General features: G+C 42.3%; 1 protein-coding gene and 1 long non-coding RNA gene across 5 annotated transcripts in view; one reads left to right on the top strand and one right to left on the bottom strand.

Moving 5' to 3' along the window:
* PLD5 (phospholipase D family member 5) overlaps positions 1 to 27502 on the bottom strand; it is a 262504-nt gene that overhangs the window by 215797 nt on the left and 19205 nt on the right. Inside the window, exon 1 of one of the 4 annotated variants that reach the window (XM_039531262.1) lies at positions 15139 to 15310. The exons of the other annotated variants lie outside the window; for them this stretch is intronic. The gene's annotated coding sequence lies outside the window, so the exon portion shown is untranslated. Of the gene's footprint in view, positions 1 to 15138; positions 15311 to 27502 lie in introns of those variants that run through there. 4 annotated transcript variants of the gene reach the window in all.
* LOC120401364 lies at positions 1601 to 26275 on the top strand. Its single transcript, XR_005596400.1, has 3 exons — positions 1601 to 1939; positions 7196 to 7371; positions 23997 to 26275. It is a non-coding gene; the product is annotated as an uncharacterized LOC120401364 (long non-coding RNA).

The raw sequence follows: 27502 nt of genomic DNA, 5'->3' as shown, positions 1-27502 counted from the left end.
ATAACTCTGAGGTTCTACTGTACTCTATAACAAACTTCCTATTACAAGAAATGAAAAATTACATTAATGGAGCATTAAGGTTGTGGAAGTAGAGCAAGAACTGACAGGGATTTGAAGGGGATTTCAATGCAAACGGTCCCCTCTGTGAGCAAGAGTCAGGCTAGCTGTAACCCTAATAACGCGAGATTTGTAGACGTGAGGATTGTGTGAGGCAAGTGGAAAAGAACTGTATGAGAAGTGTTGCGACCTTGTGTTAGATAAGTATGGAATGTAGACTATAATCTAAATAGAAGTGAGAAAAATAAGATATCAGGAAGACCTACGTATAAACAAAATGCAGCTGCTGCTCATTATTGTATGTAACAAAAGGTATAAATGCTTGCTGTAATTGTTTATCTGTACAGAGACCTGTTTAGCTCTCTCCCTCCATGCAATTGCTGGAGAAAATAAAGTGTATCTGACTTGATGCACTCAACCTGAGAGTGAGAACTCTGTTTTTCTCTGACAATTTGGGGGCTCGTCCTGGATGGCAACGCCTGCTGAGACAGTGGCAACTGCTGCAGATCGTTCCCCTTCAAACCCCATGGAGCCACAATAGAGGTATGAGACCTTCTGAAATCTCTATTGGGGTGTCGGAGGAGGACTGTCTGTGGGGCCGTTTGTCCCTGTTGGCCTTATGCCATCCAAACTTATTGACTGTGCAGCAAGATCAGATGCAGAGTGGTACTGGGGAATTGTTTGCCGCCCCCAATAAGGTTAATTTGAAGTGGTACTGAGGACTTAGTTTGCCACTCTCAATAAGGTAGTTGTATGCGGTACTGGAGACTATAGTTTGGCTGCCTGCAATAAGGTTAATGCATAAGGGAAATGCATTAGGTTAATGCACCGGTGCAGAGGGGTTGTTACCGCATCAAAACGGAAAGTACCTTATGTCCAGACTCAATACAAAGATGCATCATGGTATTTAGAAATAGAGGCCTTGGTGTGTGTGTGTGTGTGTGTGTGTGTACACACCAGTGTGAATGAGAGTCACCGGAAGACGCCCAGAGTATTCTGTGAAGCCGTAGGCTCGTGACCAGAGATACTCTAACGCAAGCCCGGTGACTCCACCTAGTGGACCAGTAAAAAGGTCCTGACTAAGGCAACTCTCTCTGCCTAGCATCGTCCAGCAAGGGGCCTGCCCGGGTCTAGGATTGTGTGAACCCATCTTCCCTCCCCCTTTCCTCCCCGCGTGAGCCACTGACTGGTCTGACCATCTCACTAGAAGCAATTAAAGTAAACAGCACCATCTCTCTGAGACTAGCCGAAGCTCTTTGCTGAAGGGAGGTGTAGGAGGGTCATGGACATCCTTGTTAATCTTTCCTGTGTGAGTGACCTGTTGTGTGATACCCTTAGTTTATGAGCCGCTAGTGGACAGGGCACCCTCCCTGTGTGTGAGAGATTGGAAAATGGGTGGGGGACACTCTAAGCATTCCCCCTCATCCCCTAAGGGTACCCCAGCATATTACATGTACGTACATTATGGGCCTAGAACCTGCAGGTATGTAGACAATTGGAATCACCAAAAAGCCTCGGACACACAGTGGGATCAAGTTGTCTATTCAGGAAAGGAACGGGTTAATTTGAAATTCAGCTTGGCCCAGAGATAAAGAGAAAGTCGCTTTGCGTTCAAGGGCAAGAACTGACACAGATCATGCCAAGCATAGAAAACAACACAGTTTAGAGGCTGCAGAGATGGGGAAAAAAAGACAAAACAGTGAAAGGAGGAGCCAAGCTTCATGTCCCTGGAGCCAATGTGGTTTGGGGACGCTGAAGAAGCCACAGTCAGCCAGCCTGGACTGGAATACCAAGCAAAGGTCTCTGAAAGGAATGCCCAAAAGACCTCAGACCCTCCCTGTCTCTCCTACTCCCGGGCCTGGCCAGCCCGGGCAGCATGTTTGTGAGTATGAAAGTGGGTCAGGATTTGAGCATTAACACTTCTTTCTTCCTTTGAGTGACATGAAAGCAGTTCCCGCACTCACCGCTGTATTATTAGTTTATTATTAAAGCTTTAAAATTCAGTCACATGGTGTGTTCCTGTATCTTACCCCCAAACAGTCCTGCGGTCTCAGATGGATCACCTGAGATCCTAAGCAGATTGGTAACAAATATCTGTCACAGTTTTGGTGGAAATTTGAGTAAGGGGGAAGCCCTGCAGAATGCATACCATCTATTTGTTTTGCCCTTGTTATTTTATGTTTGCTTTGCTTGGTACTGTTGGTATTATATGTTAAGAATTGCATGATTAAAGGTGCAGTCTCTCAGCCGCAGTAGGTCTAGGAACCGGAGAGGTGTTTAGCATTCCTCTCTCCACCCCAGTTGACGGGGAAGGTTTGCAAGTGGATCTACCCTCAGTTGTAGCAGGACTGGGCAATAGAGGAGTTGGGGAAAAGGGAAGAGACGTGTACCTGACACCTAGGAAAAATTGAGCAACTGAAAGCATAGATAAATTGAATAGTTAAAACTCCAATTGGCCATGAGCCTTGCCAGGTGGCAAACTCACGAAGGAAGACTCAGGTAGCCTTGTGAGTAAGAATGTTTAAGGGAAGAGACCAAAAAGGGTGGGAGCTGGTTGAGAAGCCCACCCTCCTTGCTAGATTGGTAGTGGAACAAAGCTGGTGCCCATAAAAGGGATGGTTCAGCAAGAAAAACAGGATCGGGCCCAAGCGGGCAGGCAACAGAGAGAGAGATTGGAAAACAGGTTGGAAATTTGGATGGCATAGTGAAAGAAAAGGAGTAAATGACAGGAATGGGAAATTAAAATCCCTGGAACAATAACTGGAATGGTAAAATCTGAGCTGAATGGGTGTCATTTTGGGAAATAAGCAAGTGATTTAAGGAAAAAGAATGAGAAGTTAACTCTGTAGTTGCTAGAGGAAATCGAGCACTTGAATTTATGTAAAATGCTAAAGAAAATTCCTGCTTTCTTTGCAAACATTCCTTTAGAAAAGGCCCATTTCTTCTTCAGAATGGCTGCAAAGAACCCAGGAATTTTCTTATCAATTCAAATGCACAAAAGTGAGAAAATTAGAAAGTTTAAAGTATGAATCTGGCAGGAGAAGGGGACTTTTACACATTAGAATAGTGTAAATTATAATCAAGTGCAGAATCTTAATTCTCAACAGATTGGTTCCTGTGTGTATTTACTGTTACATATGCTCACTTTCATAGCAACAATACATTTTTACTACTTTTACTCCTGTTTGCATTGCATTGCCAATACAGCTATAAGAGAGTGAGCTAGATGCCTTTCTGGCTCATACATAAGAATTATTATCTACATTCTAATTGCTGAACCAAATTCTGTCTTTCCACCTATGCGACACCATTGAGAGGGCAACAGATGTAATTTCTGTGGAGAATATAAAGACATTGGGATTACGCTGGTGCCACATGGTTCTAGAATTGGCAGTTAGTAACATCCTTTTACTTATAAATTGTTCAGATTTGGTCTGGCATTTACTGAGAGACCATAAACATGGAACTCTCACAATGCTGTTTTTACAGAGTCACCTTTCAGGGTAGAACGGTAGTCTTAGGGTGAGCGTCTGTGCTGAGCCTCTAACAGAGCAGTTCTGAACTCGCCACCCAAGTTTAATCCACCTTTGCACTCTCCTGACCCTGGGCTGCTCTGACCCCACTATAAATTATTCAGGTCTGGGGGCCTGAACAGCCTCCCGAGGCTTCTCTGTGGGCACGCTGCTGCCCAGAATTTTTACCGTGCCGCATGCTGTGGATCTGACACCAACATACCACTTCAACTCCAGCCCTGCTCCTGGCACACCTGCTATGGGCTTGTGAATTGTCTTTGGGAGACAGCTATGACTGTCTTCTGCCATGCCTGCTTTGGGAGAATTCTCTACCAGCTGGATATAGGGCTTTTAGTGTACCTGTATGCCCCTCTGGCCCTTTTATGAATCATAAAGGAGCCAGAGTGGGGCAGAAAATCTCACCCTTAGACTTCTGTGGTATCATTGATTTGACCACGTTGTACAGTATGTGCAGTGAGAGCGAGTTCATGTTTCTATGGGAACCATAAGTTACATGGGTGAGAGAATGGAATTTCTGCCCAACATTTTGAAGCGCTAATACCAAGGCCCCAAAATGAACATTATCCAGATATGTGAAAATGCATATATCCAGCCACCAGCCCTGGTAGCGCCACCTTTCCGGGAGCTGCTGCCATTATTTATTTCACCTAAAGATGTGATTTATTTTTTCATCTGAACCAACCTTCATTTTTGTTTGTGTGAGAAGAGAAATTAATCTGATTTAGTGTGTAAATTTGTGCTAAAAATGTCCCCTTTTTAATGGCTGCATTAATTATCTGCAATGTGGAAGAGGGGCTGCCATGGAATAAAATGCTTTCTGGAGCCTGGATGTAGCAGGCAAGCTATTATATTATATACACCACAGAAAATAATTTATAATTTCCTAGAAGCAACATGTTTCATGGTATACTGCCAGGGTTCTGGCACTGAGTTCAAGGGATTATATGGGTGTGAGAGAGAGCAGAGTATGGATTAAGGATGTTGCTGGGTGAAATTAATTCCATATAAAAATCATGTTAGTTTGGGAAAGGCATAAATCCTGCTCCTCTATTTGTCATGCTTTTCTAAGCGAAAGCACCACAAACCAGGATGCTGACATTTCAAACGCCAAACACTTTTGTGTATGAACAAACTCAGAAATATGTATTAAGTCATGCTATCCTTTGACATATGTTGCTTTGGGGAAGAACAAAATAGGAGCTGTTTTCTTTATACTCATTTTGGCGTTCTGTATGAGGGGTCACCATAGAAAAGAATCAATGTGTGGAGTGTGTAAGGGGGTTGCAGTACTTTATGGTACATGATTCAACATGCCGTGCACCAGCTTTTCAGCTGTAGCATATCACCTAGACTACACCATGCCCAAAGCTAGTCATGGTATATAATGTCACAGCTGAAAAACATGTGAATCACATCTATGATTTCACCAGGGCAGTACTCTTTTGATATTATATGCCTCAAACTGCTACACAATCCAGTCACATTCTGAATAAATAATGTACATTGTATTGCGTTCTTTCATAATGCTTTGAAAATCTAGGTGAATAAGGGCCAGATCCTTCAGCTCTTGTTCACGAGTAGTACCAGAAAAGCCAATGGAACTATTCATTGGGAAAGGGTTGCAAGACTGAACTTTATCTTTGCAACAGAGTATTAACAAAGTCTTGACACACATTATCCTATCCTTAATTAAGCTTATACCGCATACAGAGCTACATTCCTCTCATTCCTTCCCCCAACTATTTTTTATATTTACTGTGTATGAATGCAGAATTACATTTTTATACTGGATTATTCAAATTTTTACTTTCCTATTAGGATAAAAGACTAATAAATGGAAATATGTCCTGAGATATAACCCGAGTTTGAAATCCACTTAAAACAGATTTTAGTACACCTGATGTCTTCTTTCATTAAGATTTAATGTGCAGTGGTCACATTTATATATTTCCAATTTTGCCTTAGATAACTGTGTAAGGTAACTGCATTATTTTGAATATTCCCTAAGTATCCTAAACATACTAGGGGGGAAAACTGGAAATAACAAAAGTTATCTAGGGCACCTGGCAACTTTTTAAGGGTGACCACTGTAAGACATTGGACTATTTACATTTCTTAAGGAATGTTATAATTGGAATAATTAGTATTTATTACCAAACTGGTTAGTACTTTATTTTTTCCAACATCATAAAAAGGTAATCATGTCAAACCCTCCACATTAGTAACAGAAATGACTACCCAGTAAAATGCCCACATGACCTACCTAATCCATGCGGCTCCACTCAAGGCAAGTTTACTTTTCAAACTTTATCACACTGGACATGCTGTTACAGTGTGTACATGTTAGTGTTTCCAGAAGCCAATAGTTTTCTTAATTTCCAGTAACAGAAATATAATTACACTGCAACTACAGGGGACTGAGGGAACCTCATACACTTGCAGATATCTGTGTATCATCATTTATTATTTGTTAAGCTCAGTGGCATACAATATAAAGTAGAAGACAAGGTCCCTGCCCCCAGTGAGTTTTCATATACTAAGTATCATTTCAAATAGAAGTTAAAGCCAACTGTGAGCATATGGTTTTCTGACAAGGAAACAACAATAAAATGAAATCTCTAATATTTACATGATAATCGGCATATAGGAGAAATTATCAGGGTGCCTCGATTCAGTCAAAACAATATTCCAAGACACAAAGAGCCTTGTTGCTTTATAGCTATTGATTTATCTACATAGGCTGCATACTGAAAAGGAAAGTCTAAATCTTTAATGCATCACTCTGTGTGTTCAGAATGATATCTTGGCATATATGGTCTGAGATAACATAACTTACTTCACTATCATAATTGCCTTCAGTATCACATTTCTTGTACTCAACTGAAGCCAGTTAGGATGAGGAAAAAGATAAAACGGCACTACTGATACTTTATGTTTATATCCTTGTTTTTCTTCTCTAGGTCAACAATAAAAAAATTCAAATTAGATAAAAAAAATCAAAACAGACCTAGTTTCTAGTTTCTGTATAACACTTTTGAAAATTCTCTCAGATATTCTTTTAAATTGTCCTCTCTGCTTTGAATAACAAAGAGAATAATTTTCCACATATCAGCTAAAGGTCAAATAAGCATATTTTAGTGCTTTTCTCTCAAAGTTTATTTAGGCATTCATTTTCTTTTCTCCCTGATGTTCTGTAATCTCATTATCAATTTATTCCTTTTCTCTGATATGCACTTAAATGAATGGCTGAGTTCCCACACAGGAGATTGGGTTTGGTGCATATTTCAACAAGAAAGCTTTATCTTGATAATGATTATTATCTACAATGCATACAGTAAATACTTGCAAGACATTCCTTCTTCTCCCCCGCCCCTTGTAATTGTTTAAGTGCCTACTAATTTTGTAAATAAAAACACTGAAATGAAATTTCCAAAGATTTTTTAAAGTATTAAAAGGCATTGTTATTGATTTGTAATAATTATTGCAGAGGTTTACATTTATGCATTTTATAATCTACTTTGCTTTCTTTGATTAATTTAGAATACTTAATTTTTAAAGAGAATAAAAACTGACCAAAAAGTTTTTCACAATTATTTTTTTTCCAGTCTAACAACTACAGGACAGAAGCATACTGGACATAATTGGACTACACAAATTCAAAATTCAGGAAAAAAGTATATATGATTTTGGACTATTAGATGTCAATATACATGAATATGAGCATCCCTCTCTTTTTCCCTAAAAACTAAGGGAAAACATAGATTCGGGTATTGTATATATGGTAAGTATACATTATTTATATTTGTATGTTTAAAAATTTCAGTGGTTACACTAATCCAAAATTATATTAAAAGATCACACTCCTATCCTTCTGTATTGAAACCAGCAGCAGTCATTCTATATCAAATTTTAGTCAGTAGTATTCACCATTTTAAAAGATTTTATTTAAGCTGCACAATATATTCAGTGCCAAAGATATTTGTCACCAACTTGCTTTGCTGATCTCTTCCAGCAAAATATTGATAGTGCCACTGTATTCTAGTCACTTGCTGTTTGGTTTTAACACCACTCCCTACTATTTTCACCATCAGCTTCTAAACATTCTTTTCAAAAGTAATAATCTAGATCTGGTGAAAACTGAAGAGCTTCTTACCATTCTGATCCAATTTTTTCCCCTCTGAAGTCCAGCAGCAAGGAGCTGTTGCTGATGCACTGCTTACTAGAGACACCCGAGGCTTTGGAGGCAGAGAATGTTTTATGTGGTAAAAATGTATCACCACCGATTATATTTCAGTCCCTCAATTGCTAGCCTTGATGCTTTGGAAATCAGCCAATCCAAGCAATAAAAGGGAGGTTTGCAACAAGAAGTCTCAGAATTTTCACATGGCATGGTTCAAAAACTATCTGTGCCTCTACTACATTGTTTTTATAGCTGCTAAATGATAATTAAATCTTGGGCTCCCTCTTTCTTCCTCCTCTCTTACAAAATGGGATTCATGTATTGTTCACAGAAGGAACTTTAGCACTAGCTAGAGCTAGGCATAGTGCACACAGGCACTATGCCAGATTACACACACAACTCTGCCAAGGTACCTGAATCCTGACTTGCAACACCCTGTTATTCCAAACATGGACCTTTCCTAAGCCAAGACTCCTAACTGTGCCAAACAGCATGATGTTTTTTTGATCTAGACAAATGCCCATTTAAGACAAGCATGAGACCATCATCTTTTACTTACAGCATTAATTTCAATATACATTTCTCTTAGTGACGAGGTCAGCTGCAGGAAGATAAAGCACCAAAGAAACTTTAGGAAGCAATAAACTCTTGGTAAAAAGGAAAACATCACAATTTCCAAATAACTTTAGCCCCAAGCTCCCACTTCTCCCTGAGGAATACTATAAGGGGGAGAGCCCTGAACAGAGCTAAAAGGGGCAGTGCCATCTCCATGGAGTGTTTCTTCCTTGAAAGCAACAGAAGCCTCAAGGAAACATCTGTGCAGAGTTGTGACTCTGTTGATCGCTTAAGTGCCCGAATTTGCTTTACATTTATTACCACACCCATTAGTTCAGGCAAGCTATCCCGTCCACCCAGGCTGCTTGCTGTATTCATTTGGCCAGTGTGATATAATCAGATTCTGCAGAATCTAGACCTTAATTTAAAAAAAAAAGTAAGTCTCTATACCTTATAGTTGTGAGGAAATTTTCCTAAATGTGATCTAAGTGTAAATCTGGATAGTGCTGTCTTTCTGAGGGTACAGACAAACAGCCTGAAACAATGGTTCTGAGAACTCTTAATCCCCCCATAATCTCAGTGGTGTGCTGACTCTAAAGCCTACCAACACCACTTTAAATGTCAGCATTACTATTTGATTACTCATCAGTTCAGCAGATGAGATGGAGCTACAGAGGGAACTGGCTGCAGCGATGGAACTGCAGATGAAAGAAGCAGCAAGAGGCACAAAGACAGGGAAACAAAGTCAAAGTAAAGGAGACTGAGAAAGGAAGAGAAAGTAGAGGGCAATGGTCCAAATTTGTGACTATATTTTTCCCATTGAGTGATGCTGAACATAACAATACAATATTTAGCAACTAATAAATCATGATAATAACTAAAGGCCAGATTCTGCCACCTTTACGTTGAGCAGCACTTTACTTTGCAAGTAGTCCCACTGAGATCTCACCTAAGAGCCACATCTGATACTTACTCATGCAATTCATACATCAAAATCAATGAGACTCCTCAAGGAGTATGGTACTACTCCATGTGAGTAAGAGTTCAGGAGTCTAGCCTTACATGTTTAAAGGGATGTCCTATTGTGAAAAGCCACCGCATCCACAGAACCTCAAAAACTCCACCTGTTCTGTAAGAAAGGGAGTCATTTTATAGGAAATCAGGATAAGATTCTGTCAGTCGTCCCTCATACTGAGTAGAATATTCATCTGCAAGGATTCCTATTTAAATCAATGGGACTATGCTCCGATACTAAGAGGCACTCAGATACTACAGTGATGAACATGGTATAAGAACCTCTACAGAATAGACTACTTACAGAGTAAGACTACTCAACAGGAACGAGAGGGGGCCCCCTAAACATTTAGTTACTACATAAAGATCATACTTTGCCTTTGAGCAAATCTCCCACAGGCATATGTGAGCTGTGTGTTGTGAATTGAGGGTAGAATGCAGCCTTACATTTATATGCCAGCTCATGGACCATAATTAAACATGAAATTAGGCTCTCTGCACAGAAGGAGTTGATTCCACTAGTTTAAAATCAAAACATAGGGAAGTTGTCAGGGAATTGTCTCCATTGTCTATAAGACTCATGGAGATTTCCACCCCCCCCCCAAAAAAACCTTGCAGGGAGTTTATCCCTTCAATTAGTTAAATACAAAATTGATTACAAAAGAAATGAAATCACATTGAGAAAGATAACTCCCTCACATCTACCTGATGTGGCTGAAATTATAGTGGCATAGCAGCGCCACTATAGTTAAGGCTGCGTCATGACTTCTGTTTAAAGGTCGACCTTAATAAGCCTTCTAAAATTGACATGCTCAGTCAGATTCCTTTGAAATTTGATGTGGCTCAGGAAGGTGCACGATAGGGTTAGTCATCCAAATTTGGGGCCATTTGAGTTAGGGGTTGTGGAAAGATAAGCCCTTAAAATAGTTAGTTTTCAAAAAAAGTTTCTAGGGGGAAACCCTCCTCTCCCACCTAAGGGCTGGAGATCAAACTATTGATGTGATGTGGGTCAAAATGACTGAGTTTTACCCAGGTAATGCATGGCCCCACTAAATCATTGAGGACCCAAATTGAGAAGGGTATTTAAGAAAATGTATTTTTTTTTTAAACAGGGCACATGCACTAGTACAGAAAAATTTCTAGAGGGTTTCCATTCTCACAATTTTTTATGCTTTAAAGATAAACTCTTCTATGTGCTCTAAAATTTGAACAACTACTTGGACAGCTTTGAAATATGGTGTGCTTCATGGGGGACCCCTTAAAAGCAGGGGCAGCTCTAGAAATTCCGCCGCCCCAAGCAGGGTGGCGCGCCGCGCCGCTCGCGCCACCCTTCCCCGGTCCCGCGGCCGGGGCAGAAGTGGCTGCGGATGGTCCCGTGGTCCCGCGGCTCTGGTGCAGCGGGACCAGCGCATCTGCCGCAGTCATGCCTGCGGGAGCTCAAGCGGAGACGCGGGAAGAGGGGACCCTCCACAGTCATGCCTGCGGCAGGTCCGCTCGTCTCGGGGCTCCGGTGGACCTCCCGCAGGCATGACTGCGGAAGGTTCGCCGGAGCCAAATGCCGCCCTGCCAGGACAATGCCGCCCCATGCGCCTGCTTGGCGTGCTGGGGTCTGGAGCCGGCCCTGCTTAAAAGACCCAAGGATCCCTCAAAACACCACTTTCCTTCTGTTGCCTTTTAGTGTTAAATTGAGAGGTACAAAAGACTGGATGAATCACAGATGTCATTGATATGGATTGCTGTGAACTTCAGTTTACATAATTTAGGATAAATTAATCCCAAATTCCCACCTAAAACAAAAGGAGTTTTGGCCTGAGTAGCCAGATGTTGCTACAATTTGTGGGTGGAAATTTTATTTTGGCGGGAATGTAATCAAAGTCTTTAGGGAAAAAATTAGACATGAGTGTTTCCTGGGCAGGGAAGGATATTAGGGGGAGGAGCAGTGGGTTTGAGGCTGCAGTGAGGGGTGGGAGTTATGGGGAGGGTAGAGAGGTTGGAGACTCAGGTGAGGGAGGCATGGGAGTTAGGGCGAGTGGAGGGTTTCTGTCAACCCCACATTCTCCCCTCCCATGCAGATCTAGGGAGCTCTTGCCCCCCAGGAAGATCTGAGTTCCCTTCCTCATATGAGCCCCTTTTGCTGCTCCGTGTGTGTGTCAGGATCTGGGGGGTCCACAGCCATCTACAGAGGCTGGACCCCCCACCCTCTGCCACACACACCCTTCCTCATGTGAGCTGGGTTGTGGGAAGGGGGGAGGAGGGACTTGTGCTCTACATAGGGTTTGAAGACCCCTCCCTGCTGTGAGCCAGGATCTGGGAAAATTCTGCCCCTTTGGGTGGGCATATTTCATGCATATCACAGGTTTACATGGGGCCACCAACTGAGATGAATGGAGCAGTTCACATGTCATTACTGTTGCTTCAGATTGTATTCATGTTCAAGGGGGTTCTCATTCAGCTGAGAACTTGGCATTGACAAGAATGGACCACTTCTACTCCTGAGGGCATTCTGCGCCTAAAAATTAAAAATTCTCCACCAAAAATGAAAAATTCTGTGCACAATATATTAAAATTCTGCAAGTTTTATTTCTCAATAAATAAATGCAGAGGCTCCAGCATAACAGTGAGGAGCACAGGCCATTGGCTGTATGAAGGTGGGAGATCACCCTGCAGCCTCCCCACCTCCCACACCCCCCAGGACACAGAGTCAATGCTGAGGCTGCACCCAACCCTTACACAGCACAAGGCCTGGGCCTGCCCCAGAAACACTAGGGGACCCCTAGATTCTGTGTGGGACAATCTGGGTGTAGGCAGCTCAGCGGGGGATCTAGGTGTGTGGGGGATCTGGATGTACAGAGGCTTGTTGGGAGTGGGGGTTCCAGGTACAGGGGCAATGGGACTCTGCAGGTGAAAGTGGTTGGGGCTCAACAGAGGGGTCTGGGTGTAAGGGTCTCAGCAAGGATGTCTGGGAGCTGGGGTATGGGTCTTGGTGGGGTGGGGTTCTGGGTGTAACTCATTGTGGGTCAGTGGCATGGGGGTCTGGATGTGGGGGCTCAGGCTCATCAGGGTGGGGGCTTGAGTGCAGGGAGCTCAGTGGAGGTGGTATGGGTGCAGAGGTGGCAGTTCTGAGGCAAGCGGTCTGGATGCAGGGGGCTCCAGATGCAAGGGTTGAGGTTCAATGGGGTGGGGTTTGGGTATGGAGGGCTAAGGGGTTCTGGATATATGGGGTGAGGCTTGGCGAGGGTGTCTGAGTATGGGAGGTCAGCTGCATGGAAGTTAGGTGGATGGGGAGCAGCTCCCCATACAGTGAGCCCTCCTCTCCTCCACTGAGGAGCTATGGGGGCAGGAAGTAGGGGAGGATGCTGAGCTTCCTGCAGCTGGGGGAGGTTTCTGGGGATGAGTCTGACACAGCCCCGGCCACTCCTTGTAGGGGAAAAGGAAGGCCTGTCCTCTCCTGCCTCCAACCCAGCTGGGACTAGCCGCTCACCCCGGCTCAGGGTAGAGGCCACTGGCTGGGGTGTCCCCAGCTCTGTGGTGATTTACCTCTCCTCTGGCTGCTCTGAATGCCTGAAATAATGTACCTGCACAGCTAGGGAGTGGTGCGTGACTGCTCTTGCAACTTCCCTTTGCTTCCCTGTCAGAAAGTCATTTTTCTGCAGGGAAGGCAAGAAATCTGCAGGGGACATGAATTCTGTACACATGCAGTGGTGCAGAATTCACTGAGGACTACACTTCACACCTTTCAAAGCCTGCTATGCTGCATCTGGATGTGAAGAGGATCCCATCATCCTTCCTAAAAGGACAACACTTCTAAGTGTTCTCTGAGACTTGCACATTGCCACAGATTTTCTTGAAAATTGCTATGCCTACCTGGGGTGTTGAGTAGGTTTAGTGAGCCAAATTTGAGGTAATTTGAGCCAGAGGTTCCAGAGTTATAAGCCCTGAAAAAAATATACATTTTTCAAAAAGTTTCTAGGTGAGTTTTTTCCTTTTGCACAGAATTAGAGAGAAAACTATTGATGTGATACAGATCAAAATAGTCTAAATCAGTCAAATTTTATGCAAAACAGTGCATGGCACCCACTTAAGTCTTTTGGGGACCCAGATTGTGAATGGTCCTAAGAAAATGTTAATTTCTTTGCTTGTGTAGATGTACAGTCTGGAAAGATTATAATGCACATATGCCAATTAAGAAAAAAATCATGAAAGGGTTTCAATGCAGTCAATTTATACTTGACTGGGTAGTTTGAGGGAATGTTCCTATGCCATTGCCTCTGGTGAACAACCCACCACTGACGTTTCAAGTCTGAACCTTTGTACACTGTGCAATAAAGAAGTTTGAGCTTTGCTCAACTCAGCACTCTGCAGGAGGAATGACATACCATAGCCAACCCTAACACTATGTTAAATACTTCAATAGCAAAAAATGCATTAAGTTCTACCTCACTGAGCTCTGCAGCTTGGACAGAGCTTTTGTTCATCAGCTGCATAACTCAGTTAGAAGCCCCGGAGTCTTCTCTTCGAGGGCTGGTAGAACAACTAGAGACCACCCACATGAACTTACACATAGTGCTGGGGAGATTCTGCCTATGTGCACAGAGATCCTTAAATATCCAAGGCATCTCCAAATATCACAGCCAGCTGACAGCTCCAAAATGGAGACAGGACGAAACCCCTCCCTTTGGTGTAGGTGGTGTCTATGCTGAAACACTACAGCAGTGTGGTTGTTCCACTGTAGCATTTCAAGTGTAAACAAGCCCTGAGAGAGAAACCACTCTACTCCCACTTCTGCTCCAGCCAGATGAGGCTGAGGAATGGTCAGGTCAGTGCAGAGCTCCTCTACCTGAATACAGAACCTGCATGTCTTTTATTGCTTCATACAAGGGCAGGATCTGGCCCTTCAAATTTCATCATTTTAAAACGTTAAAAATATCTAATATTTAATGTAAGTACTTTTCCATGAAAACATAATTCAACTTAAGGCTGTAAATAAGTCAAACACAAAGAGCCTAGTCCTGCAGATAATGAAATAAATAGGTAGATTACCACTGAAATCAGTGGGGGCAGGACTGGGAACAAAAAATACCTAGATGTAATCAAAGTATTACTACCCCTTCTAGGATGCCTTGTTTCATTGCAAAGAAAAATGGATAGCAGAATTGTTCTTCCTCCAGTAGCTATTATTCCTAAAGGCTGTCAGTTTATCTATATTCAGAATAGCAAAGTAAGGGATAAAAATCCATATAATCTAGCACAACCTTTATTGTATTCTCTCCCACCCTGCTTTCTTTCAGGTTGTTTTGCCAGATTAAAAAAGCGAAACAAAAACAGATTAAAGCTATTTTTCACCACTAGAGGGGGCTATATCATTGCAAGGGCCCAACTCTTAACTTTAGCAGTGCTGTAAATATAAAACGTAGCAGTATATGATTAGCTGTAACAAATACTTGAAATAAGTTTATTCAGCCAAAGTAAAGCACAGGGAAGAACCACAAAAGGTGCTATTCTCTGCATGTTTTCCAAAGCAGTATTTGGTATAATAACCTGTTTTTTGTTTGATAAAATCTTATTAAAAATGTATAAAGCATTTAATATTGTGGGAAGGCACCTCCTTTCTCCTGACTGGGCTCAGCATTTCCTCCTCTGGCAGTGGGGGACTGAAGTAAATCAATCCCACTAGAGAATTGTTATCCTGACTCAGGTTTTATTTTTCACTATTTTACAAGGTGGGCCTCGGGATAGGTACCAGGAGCACCCTTCAACCAAACCAAACAAACAAATTACCATAACAGTAAAAGGGAATACCTTTCCCTGTCCCGTCTCTGGGGTGTTGCTTTGTTATGGTGGCTCTGGGGTGCCAGTCCTTCCACAAACAGCCAGTTGGCTTGGTTGTTTCCCCTGTAGGAAGGAGGACAGTATTCTATCCAGGCAAACTCTTTTCTCCCTGCTGCCACTAGTTCTGCTACAGTTTGTCTCTCTTCCCTCTCTCACCAGAAGGGTGCGGGGAGGGGAAGGGAGGGTTTAAAAGTCACAAGCAATGCTTAATTGCACTTAGGTGGCTCTAGTTGACCTAACGTAACCTCTTTTCAGCTTATGGGGAAAAGGGTCTTTTTGCCATTCTAGGGCTGATATGCCTGACCTTAACAGGACCACTCTCTTACAGTGGTCCGGTCTGGCTTGTCACAACATGTACAAATACAGCAAGAAGGAAAATGGCAATTTTTATTTTTAATTTTTTTACAAGCAGCTATTACTATGAAATTCTTTGGTCCTCCATCTAATAACATCAGTCTTGTGGAACTAATTCAGTTTTGTCTTCATGTGCAGTACACATGGCATAATTGCACAGGACTACCATAGTAATTTACCATACTATATTAATAGCCACATTCATTGCAGTGTTGCTGAAAGCTACTGTTCAAATGTTTAATATTGGATAGGATAACAAGTAGCTTAATGAACTAATCACTGGTTCAGCACCACTGAGAATATAGCTCAAGTTCATTAATGATTTAATCATCCATTGATTTAGAGGTGTCTCAAATAAGTCTCAGGAGATGGTCCAAACCGTAGGTATCCTTTCTGATCTAAATTCTCTGCTAGTGGAAATGGGAGCAGCTTCACTGGCTTCAAAGGAGTTTTATCCATTTATATAGCAGAGAATTTGGCCCTTGGCCTGCAGAGAAGCATAAGCCTGACTAGGTAGATGGATTCACTTTATAAAAAGGATTAAATTATGAATAAAGAGTAAAAAGGGACTCAAATTCAGCACCCAACTGTGGTGGAGGGAAGCATTATGCCTGTGCGAAACATAATGCCTCTTGGGTGCTGGGGGAAGGACCACAGATAATGGTGCTTTTTACACCTCTAACAAATATATAGCCAATGGTCTCCATGTTAGTGAGGCCCCATTGGTGCCTTTCTGTAAACAAAGCATCAAGGTCACACCTGCAATGGTGATGTATGGAGATCTGCCAGTAGAACCTCTAACCTGGAAGCAGTAACAGGCTCAAAAACTGCTAACTATGGTTTAACCACAAATGGGAGACAGACCCACATTTGTGTTAGGTCTGGTCTACACTACAGGGTTAGGTCAATGCAAGGCAGCTTATGTCAATCTAACTATGGAAGTGTCTATGCTTCTATTTCGCTCCCACCATTGTAACTGCCCAGCTACACTGACTTAATAATTCCATCTCCATGAGTGGCACAGAGTCAATGCCGATGTACTTAGATTAATACACTGTCAGTGTAGACACTGTGTTGCTTGTTACTGGCTTTCATGAGCTGTCCCACAATGCCCCACACTGACAGAACAATCAATACAAGCATTCCTGGTGAAAGTGTAGAGATGCACAAACGATGTAATTACTTCAGTGGCTGTATGCTAGCATAAGTTAGGTCGACTTAATTTTGTAGTGTACACAAACCTGTAGAAAATATGGATTTGTTTCTGCAGTTTAGTCAGGGACATGAATTTTGTTGTATCGCTCTAAATCCTTTAACAGTTCTGTGAAAAAATAATTGTTTCTAGATTCAACCTTTGCAATATTTTTGGGGTGTTTAAAGAAATCCAATGTTGAAGAATTTGGAGGTAGATCCTGACAGTAGTGCCAACAGTTGCATTTCCATCAAACTCTGGTGCAATTGGTCACTGTTGTGCATGACCAATTGTGACCTTCTATATTCCACAAGTTTGATGCCCTCTCAGACAGTGGGGTGCAACCTACAGAGGTCCCTTTTACACCCTTCTCCTTGGTCATGTCCCACAGATTGACCACTACTGTTCAAAGGGACTCAAATCTTTGAATAAGTAAACTTCTCTTTCTTAAGGCCAGGAACTGCAAGTCAGGCCCTTTACTGCCGGACACTAAACTTGTCTCCACCGCTGCAGTGAAAAATGCCTGAAAGCAAATATAAAGGAGACAAAATTGTTTTCTTCATGACAATCAGAGCATCAGAAGAGGACGGTACTGACTGTAAGATGATGAGCCACTCCTGTGCTATTCTCCAGGCAACCCATAAGACAGGAACTGTATGGGTTACTCTCAGGGCGGGTATATAAACCTCACCGGTGGAACAGCAGCTCAGCCTGCTCAATGTCACTTCAGCGCTTGGAATTCTCTCCATCCTGATGGTGGCAACAAATTCCGCAAACCTTAGCCTGCTCCAGCCTTGCTCTTGTTCCCACCCTGTTCCTAGCCCTGCTCCAACCTTGCTCTAACTCCAGCCATGCCCCAAAACCACTCTGGACTCCTGATTCCAGTTCTGACCACTAAGCCTGACCATCCCCATTATGGTTTCTGACACCAGTGCCACATGACAGCTCACCACATGAGTCTCCTCAGCCTGTTGGCATTAGACAACTTTAAAAGCTTTACTGGACTCTCTGCACAGCATATTGGACAAGCTGCAGCTGACTCTGTCCTCCTTTGAGAATACATTTTAATCTATTTTGTAAAATGGGTTGGTCTGGACAGAAAGGAGGTTTGTGAAAAACAAAACCAGAGAAAACTGAAGGTGAATCTGGGGGAGGAAACGAAAAGAGCAACACTAGCCTTCTCTGTACTGTATGTGTGATTAAACATTTTACAGCTATCACTAGAAGCTTGAAATGACTAAAAATTAAATTATGACCAAGACATTTTCATTTATGGATTCTTAGCAGGAGTGGACGGAATAGATCTGATTGGATTCAACACAAAATCCTTATTAAACAGCAACATGGATGAGGAGCGTATATGTGAATGAGACACAGCCACTGGATCTCAGTGCAAATGAATAATTATCAAAAACAGAAAGCACATTTGTTGCTGGTTTAGGGAACACTGGAGACATGACCCGTGACCTTCAAAACATACAGTAAAGGGAAATTAAATATTTTTATTCCTGGTCTGAAATCTTATCTCTCACAAAGGTAAGAAAATCTTTTGCTAAAAAGAATGTTGCAGCTGCCATTGCCTCTTGCTAACTTAAGAGAACGTCATCAGTTGAAATCACGTATCTTCTGGGAACAAACACCTGCTAGAAAATTTCTCGACAAGATTAAGGCAGAACACACTGGTGCAAATTCTCATTGTGAGAAAAAAAAGATTAAACACTACAACCATGGTGCCGTGAACTGAGAGAACATTGCCAAAATGACTATATATACTGTAAATACCCTTTCTGAATTAACTCCATGAAATACAATGGTGGGATTAAGCATACCAGACTTTAGAGCTATTTAGTTACTCTGATGAGCATCACTTGTTGTTTAAACTACAAGAGTATTTTCAGTAGTTCTATGTTGGTGTCAAGCTGTTCTCCTCGCACAGACACTCAGCATATCAGAAGACAGGCCAAAAATGGAAATACAGTGGCTACTGCACTTGCATAGGAGTCAGGAGAGCTGTTTCAGTTCCCAGCTAAGCTACTGACCTACTGTGTAAGCTTGAGCAAGATATTTCACCATTCTGTGCCTCTGTTTCCCCTCCTGCCCTTCATCTGTCTTGTCTATTTAGACTGTGAACTCTTCAGGGCAGGAACTGTCTCTGCATTTGTACAGTGCCTAGCACCATGGGACCCTGATCTGAGTAGGGGACTCTAGGGCACTCCCTAAATACACACAAACCAACCACCAGAACATGCGGGGATATAGCATAGTCTAGTTCCCTAGGAATCAGAGCTGGGGAACCCTGAATTCCAATCTCAGCTCTCCCTCTAATTTGCTCTGTATTCTTGGGCAAGTGACTTAACTTCTTAGTTTCCTAATCTGTTTAAAATCATCAACAACAAAGGAGTATACAAATACTTACTTATTTTATAAGGGTATTGCGGGGATTACAGCAGATAATCGCCAGTATTGTGCTTTACATCTTCAAAAGTACAGTATAGATGCCAAATATTAAATGTTAAGATATAGAGTGGCTATTGTAATTTCCTGACCCAAAGGGATTTTTTAAGCTAGTATTCCACTGTGGAGCTGAAATGGTTATTTAAAATTGCAGTTTCAACCCGTCTCTCTCTCGCTTTCTCTCTCTCTTTGTATTAATGATACAGTTTCCCTGCTTTTCTCCTCACTCATGTAACTCTGTCCTTTGGGCATCTGTCATATTAAGCCAAAATTTATAACTATGGGAGATAATCTACTATGTCTGTATGGCAAACACACTGTCCAAAATGAACAGCTTGCAATTCTGCAAGTAGAATGTAAGAACATGGTAATTGAGTCCCCAGTCTACTAACGAGTTACATCTACCATTCTTTTATATCTGCCCTTAGGTAAAAATCCATTTTTCCCAACCTAGTGGCTTTTTCAGCACATAGCTTATTGGAAAATTTTGACCAAGCTACTCTGAATGTGATAAAAACATGCCCAACTGATACATGTTTTACAGTAGTGCCTAGGGGCCAATCAAGAATGGGGCCCCATAGTGCTAGGCACTGTACAGAGTCACAGACAGTCCCTACCCCAAAGAGTTTACGGCCAAACAGTGACACGGCAGGAAACCTCATGTTAGTGCCATGTTTATATAGATTTTTTCGGGGGGTGGATTTAGTTAGGAGGGGGTCAGCTAAATGAGGAGACAGTGGATAAAGAGGAAAGGAAGGGGGAAGGTAAGAGGGGAGGTGTGGAGTGAAGCTAAAATGAAGAACATGGGAGTAGGGGTGCAAGGAAACAGCCAATCAGCACAGGGCAGAGACAGTCCAGTCAGAACTGTAGACAGTTCTGAATACCCAGAGGTCCCTGCTTTGGCTGCCCCTAGAGGGTGGAGTCTCAGCCTGGCTCGTCTCTGCTGTTTTTCCCCAAGGCCACATTGGCAGGTGGAGAGGAGGCACCATATGGGTCCTAGTACTCCCAGATGGGGTGCTGTGTTTCTCCTCTGAACAGTTCTGGCTCCTAGGGAGTTGGGGAAAGAAGTGGCCACAGCTGGGCCCCATTTTACATCCCCCAGTGCAGCAGTCCCTGCTTTACCTGCTTCTCCAATTGCTCCTACTGGGAGGAGTTTCTGACTGGATACAGAACTAGCTGTCTGAAAAAGAAGTGGTGGCCATCAAAAGCGTTCCTTGGATGTTCTGATGTGAACTTTACCTCACATACAAGGGCTATGATTGCCTACTATGCAGTACTCCAAAACCCTGCAGACACAGAGAGCAAGACAGGTATCACAATACAGAACCCTAGCACTAGGTCACCAAGTCAGATCAAAGCAGGTAGGACTTGAAAAGCCAGCAGGGTGTGTGAGGAGCAGTTATAGCTTTTCCAAGCTATAGTTTTTGATCATTTTTATATGAAGCCTCAATCTACAAACTCAAAAATGAACAAAGCTCTATAAGATTTTTAAAACTGCATATCCCACTCAGTTTCAAATACAGCATCTGAAATTTGGCGTACAAGTTACAAACAAAGATAACTTTATTTTTTTATTTTTTTTGCACACAAGCATCGTTTAAATGTGTGATGTTGCTTCTGGTTTACAGAACGTGTCAAACACAGTTTTATACTGTTGCAGAATACTTTTTGCCATGGAACAGAACACACCCACTTTTATGGAGGAGTAAGGGTCAGAAAATTAGTTCATATCAAAAGACTACATTTACCAAACACTGTAAGCATATGATTGGATATAAATGCTTACTTGAAAATACACTACAGTATGCATCTGAAGAAGTGGGCTGTAGCCCACAAAAACTTATGCTCAAATAAATTTGTTAGTCTCTAAGGTGCCACAAGTACTCTTTGCAGATACAGACTAACATGGCTGCTACTCTGAAACTACAGTAGTTGTACCCAAATATTACAACCTATTAATAAAGAACCACTTATGCTATTTAAAAGCATGTAGAGTCAACAGACTTGATAACAAAGGAACATTTATGCTGCAATACATTATTATTTATACTGTGGTAAAGCCTAAGGACCCCAAACAAGGACTAAAGTCCCACAGTACAAGACACTGTATAAACAAACACAAAGACAATACCTACCCAGAAAGCTGACAATTGAGGATTTAGACAACATGCAACCAAGACTTGATCTAAAGCTCATTGGAGCCAATGGAAAGACTCCTGTTGACTTCAGGGGTTTGGATCAGGCCCAGGGGAATGAACAGACTAATGGGGGCAAGGAAGTTAGACAAGGTAACAGAGGCAAAAGGTGTATTTGCATATATTAAAAATCACTGCAGGCATGATATGCTCTATGACAGACAACTTATTTTACACATAGGCCTTGTTTTACAATCCTAACACTATTCTATTGCATTCTTTAATGCATGTGTGTGCAAGAGACACTTCTTTTTCTTTTCATTATTTACTTGTTAACTCAGTTGCAGATAAACCAGGATGATCAAAAGCAAAATGTTACTTCTTAGTAATACACAGGAACTTATAATTACTTACAATGAATAATACTGTTTTGTTTCTTGAACTGTATTATTAATATTGAATTGTAATAATACAAACCTAGATATCATATTCAATAGGAAGGGAAAGATTTAAATTATATATATATATATATATATATACATACACACACACACACACACACACACACACACAAAAAGAAAAAGATTGGAGATAAGTGTACATTGGTGTTAAAGTACTTAGATCCGTATATATAAAGGGACCTAAATACTTTAACACCAATGTACACTAACCCCCATCTTCTACTTTTTGCCTAACAAACTATATGTAACTTGTTCCATAGTTAAATACTGCTTTATTAATGAGAGATCAATATTTTGTGGGCCTGATTTCAGTGACCCAATTATTAACTATATTTTTTGTAAGTACTACCAGGAAAAGTATACATATCCATGTTGTATTTTTTTTAATCATAGCTGGTTCTTAACAATCCTTTAAATCCTGAAGAAAAAACAACTAAAATATGTCTCACTGCTGTGCATATTTCTTGTTCAGTGTAAGTACATCTTGTGAGACTACTTTAAAGTTCAGTATCTCTGCATGTAACCTGCTGAAAATATTTAAAAGTTATGGAGAAATGTGCTATAGGTTGTAAGTAACCACATTTGCCAAAGGCTATTGCTTATTTCAGATATTTTCCTTAATTTGAGCTACTAGTGTCATCAGGTGTGATTTTTTTTAAACTGCTTTCGGTCAGCTATTTGCACTGATTTGGTAATTGCTTTTTTAATGTGCTATAACATAATGGCCAGCCTTTTCACCGAATATGTGATTTAATATGAAGAAAATGAACCTTTCAGACATCCAGTTACAACTTATGCTGAAGTTGCATCTAAAGTCCAGCAGATGGCAAAAGTGATCGACTCACACTAGAGCTGAGTAGTTATTCTTTCCTATATTCCCTCTCTCTAATGATTCAGAAAACATCCTTTTCAAACTCTGGACCTATTGCTCCCCTCTTCTGTATACTGACTAAAGTAGAGGGACCCTGAACAGCAGGGTCTGGGACAGCTGTGGGGCCCACAGGAGCTTCTCATCTTGTGGGAAAGGAAATGGCATTGTGAGATTCCCAATATAAGTTAACACCAACTTGTTAGTATGAACTTTGGGAGATTTCGCCACTGTGGTGGGTGATCCCAGGGCAAAAGCATATTAGAGGCATTGGCAGCATGGCTCCTGTATAAATGGATCTTGTGACACTGCCCTACTGAACGTACAAAGGATTTCGGAGCTCCTGCTGTGGGCTGGAGGATAGTCGCTTAGATGAGGCAGAACTCCAGGGTGCAAGGAATGAAAGCATAGCAGTCAATTTAATCTTCTAGAGAGAGAGAGTTCCATTTCAGAATGTGGTCATTTCCCTTTTTTTCCTTATCAGTAAATTTCTTCAGAAGTTTCTCTGCAGGGGACACCTCCCAAAGCAGATCAGTTTATTGTACCATATACTGTCCAGAGCTTCACTGGAAACAGGATCGATTCATTCCATATTTTCCTTTCTTGATTAGTTGCAGAACTCAAATCAGAAAAAAAATTAAGTGTTTTCATCTAGTTTAATACTATAATTATTTTAAATAGGGTGCATGTCGGAGTATCTCCATTCCCAAGAGTCAATAGGGATGAAAATTACAGTACTTCCAGCAGCAGAGTAAAGCCTTGTCTACATTGCCACTTTAAGAGACATTAAACCAGTATCCCTATTTTAGTGCCTGGACTAGACATTAAAAACCATGGAGTCAGTAGGGATACTGGTTTTATGTCTCTCTGTCCTAACTGCAGAGGTGTTAAAGGACCATTCAAAATGAAGTGGGCCACTGCAACATGTGTTAACTCCTATGCTTAATAATCTGTTCCACCTCATATTTAGCTGTGACACCCTGCGTACCTTTACCAGAACTGAAGAAGAAGAGCTCTGTGTAGCTCAGAAGCTTGTCTCTGGCCATACATACAATACAAGCTTTGGTCAACACAAGCTACATCAGTAAAAAGCCACCACAGTTAGCATATCACTTGTGCGCATGAATTCTTGACTCCTTGCAGCAATGCTTGTATTGATATACAGCTTGGTGCACCATAGGTAGGTATCCCAGTGTGCCACTCACCATTCTCCAGTGTACTGTCTTTTGGGAAATTTTGGCAATGCATTGTGGGGCAGAAACGAGTCACACAGAGGTAACTGGGAGCGAGGTTAAATCCTCAGTGTGCAACTGTTCAATCCCATAATGTCATCTATATCCAATAATTTTCATGCTTTTTTAAAGAATCCTACAAACCTGCAAGGCCCTCCTCACTCTCTACCATCTCTGACAGAAGCATGGAGCCTGCATAGCTCTGCACTAATGTCATAAGCATTGCAAGTATGCAATGCACAATCCTTCAATATTTTCAGAGCTATAAGAACCACCAAATCAGCAGAGAACATGACGATTTCTTGAATTGCTGTAAGAACCAGTTCAAAGTTATTGTTGGCATTCCTGGAACAGCTGCAGATGGTGGAGCACACCTTCTGGGCACAAGAAATGAGCACTGACTGTTGGGATCACATCGTAATGCAGGCTTAGGATAACGAGCAGTTGTAGAACTTTTGGATGAGAAAGTCCACATTCCTGGATCTGTGTGCTGAGCTCGTCCCAACACTCTGGTGCAGGGACACCAGAATGAGAGCTGCATGAACAGCTGAGAATTGAGTGCCAGTCACACTGTGGAAACTTGCAATGCTGGATTGCTACCTGTCAGTGCGAAGACATTTTGGAGTTGGAAAATTCACCATGGAAGCCATTGTCATGGAAGCATGCAGGGCCATTAGTCATTTCTTCTACGCAGGACTGTGACTCTTGGAAATCTGCAGGATGTAGCATATGGATTTTCAGCAGTGAAATTCTCCAACTGCAGTGAATCAATAGATGGCACACACATCCCTATTTTGGCATCACAACACCTTGCCACAGAATAAATCAACAAAAGGGCTACTTTACTGTGGTTATGCAAGTAACTGGGGATGCTTCGCTGACATCAATGTTGGCTGGTCAGGGAAGATGCACAATGCTTGCATCTTTAAGAACAGTGTTCAGAAAGCTACAAGCAGGGACTTTCTTTTCTGACCGGCGGATTACTATTTGGAATGTTGAAATGCCAGTAGTGATCTTGGGGGACTCAGCCTAGCCCTTGCTCCCCTGTTTCATTAAGCTTGGCAATGACCAACTTCACATCACCAAGAAAAGATTCAACTATTGGCTCAGCAGGAACAGAAGACAGTTGAATGCATTTTTGGTAGATTGAAAGGATGCTGATGTTGTTTACTCACAAAATTGGACCTCAGTGGAAAAAAAACCCATCCCAACAGCCATAGCTGCCTTCAGTGTCCTGCACAATATCTGTGAAGCAAGGGGAGGAGAGTTGCTGCTGGGGTGGAGGGCAGAGTTGGAGCAGCTGTATTCTGACTTTGACCAGACAGAAATAAGGGCTGTTAGAAGAGCTCTACATGGAGGCTTTATAAGAGCACTTTAACATTGAGCCAGTAATTTGTTATGGTGTCCTATGCTCTAACTGGCCCTGCAGTTTGTGGGACAGTTAGCAATTGTGTCGTGCTTGGAGTACTTCCATGAATATAACACTATTAATGCACCTATTAATTTTGTGGTGCTTGTTGTATATTTATGATTATTACACTTTGTGTGTCACACTGTGCATTAACAAGTTGTTTTCAAAACTGCAAGACACTCTGCAGTATATGTTGTGAACTAATCAAGATGATTTTCCAAATAGAATTTTATTCAATAATAAAATCCGTGCAAACAAAAATCTGTGCAATTGAAAAGCAAATGTATTAAAGAAGTTCTATTCCATGAATGTATTAAACAAGGGGACAGAACATTCATGTCCATATTAACCTATACATACAGCAACCATGGCTTTCACACATCAGGGTGTGTGATGCTATGGTTGTCCATGTCTCCCAGGATGGAATGCTAGGGGTAGGGATGCAGCCCCTGATACCACATGGCATGCTGAGGGGGTTTGTAGAGAAGTGTTGTAATGGCATTCTTCATTGACTGCAAAGGGAGGTGAGCCTGTTATTGTTGAACCTGTAAGTCCCCAGGAGCCTGCAGCATCTGTGTTTGCTGCTGGAGAAGCCCCATTATGTTCTGGTGCATCTCCCTCTCCTTTTCTTGCTAGACTCACAAGTCCTTTCTCCTGTCCACTTTTTCCTTCCCCAGGCTGTCTGCAATGTTCACCCTCCAGGACCTTTCCTCACAGTCTGATGCAGCACTAGCTTGCATGATCTTACTGAATGTGTCATCCTGAGTCCTCTTCTTTCTCCTCTGTATATGGCTCAAGCATTTCATGGGCGTGAAGGGGAAGCCCCCTCAAGGCAGCGGCAGCTGCAGATAAAACACACAGATGCCACTGTCAATATGGGCACAAGAGAAAGTTAAGATTCAGCACTCCCCCCTTCATTGCTCCCCATAAGTTTTAAACAAGACATATTTAACACTCCTGCATCGCAGTGCTTATGCACAGTGCCACTCACAGCACGAGCTATGGTGCGTATGGCCCGTTGGGGTGAGGGAAATGAGGAGGGAATTGTTCGGATGCAGAAAACTATGAGTACTGGGCAATGGCACTGAATACCGGCATCTCCTTCCACAGGCAGTGGTGATTTTAGCAGATATCTCACTCCTGAGGGTAACAAAGGCACAGAAAGCACAGCTGCTGCTGGCATCGCAAAGCCACCTGGGCCCATAAGCTGCTAGCCCGTGTACTGCAATGGACCTGCTGAAGTTATCACTGATTGGTGTGAGAAAGTGTCCTACTGCGGAGAAAGAAAGGGAGAGGAGTGCAGAGTGCCTGCATGAAAGTTTAAATGAGATCTCTCAGAAGGATTCAAGGGACATCCCTGTGTACATAAACAAACTGCTCTGCATGCCCCTACCCTTACCTAACTCTGCAGGGGAATGAAAAGCAGATAATGCTATCTCTCTTTGTTTTACCACTACCTCTTCTAGTACGAGTAAATGAATGAAAAGTTGATATCTGCATCCTGTTAAGTTGGGGGATGCCACCAGTACATCATTGCAATAGAAAATCCAATTACACACTTACCCGAGGTTCCTTCCCCTGCATTGGGTTCACCCAAGCTCAACTGCCAGGACTGCAGTGGAGTCTCTAACAGGTTCTGGCTATCAGCATAGTTGGACCCCCTTCACTCGCACGTGCTCCATGCTGTTCACACCAGGGGCCTGTGACTTGGGCTTCTCTGAGGTATTCACAGTAGTCTGTTGGGTGGTAGTGTGGTCTCCACCAAGTATGGTAGGCAGCTCTTTGTAAAGGTGCAGGTCAGCGGCTTGTCACTGAATTGACTTTTCATCTCTATGGCTTTCTGATATGCCTGACTCAGTTCCTTCCTTTTCACATGGCACTGATGTTGGTCCCTGTCGTATCCCTTCTCTTGCATTCCCCGACACAATTTGTTCAGAGGTTCATGTTTCTATAGCCAGTCCACAGCTGTGCTTGCAAAGCCTCTTCTCCCCACAGGCCCAGGAGATCCAATATCTTCTGCCTACTCCAAGCTGGAGCAGGTCACCAGCATGGTCAGCTGGGCAGTTGCACACAGCAGAGGAGAGTTACTAGGTGTGCTCACCAAGCTGGACAGTCAGAAAAAGACATTTCAAAAATTCACAGGGCTTTAAAGAGGAGGGGGACCTTCAGTCTGTGTGACTCCTGCACAGTGGAGTTCAAAATTGTGACCAGAGCGCTCAGTGTTGGT

This window comes from Mauremys reevesii, linkage group 3 (genome assembly GCF_016161935.1).
Source record: "Mauremys reevesii isolate NIE-2019 linkage group 3, ASM1616193v1, whole genome shotgun sequence".
NCBI lineage: Eukaryota > Metazoa > Chordata > Testudines > Geoemydidae > Mauremys > Mauremys reevesii.
This window is presented reverse-complemented; position numbering and strand designations above follow the sequence as displayed.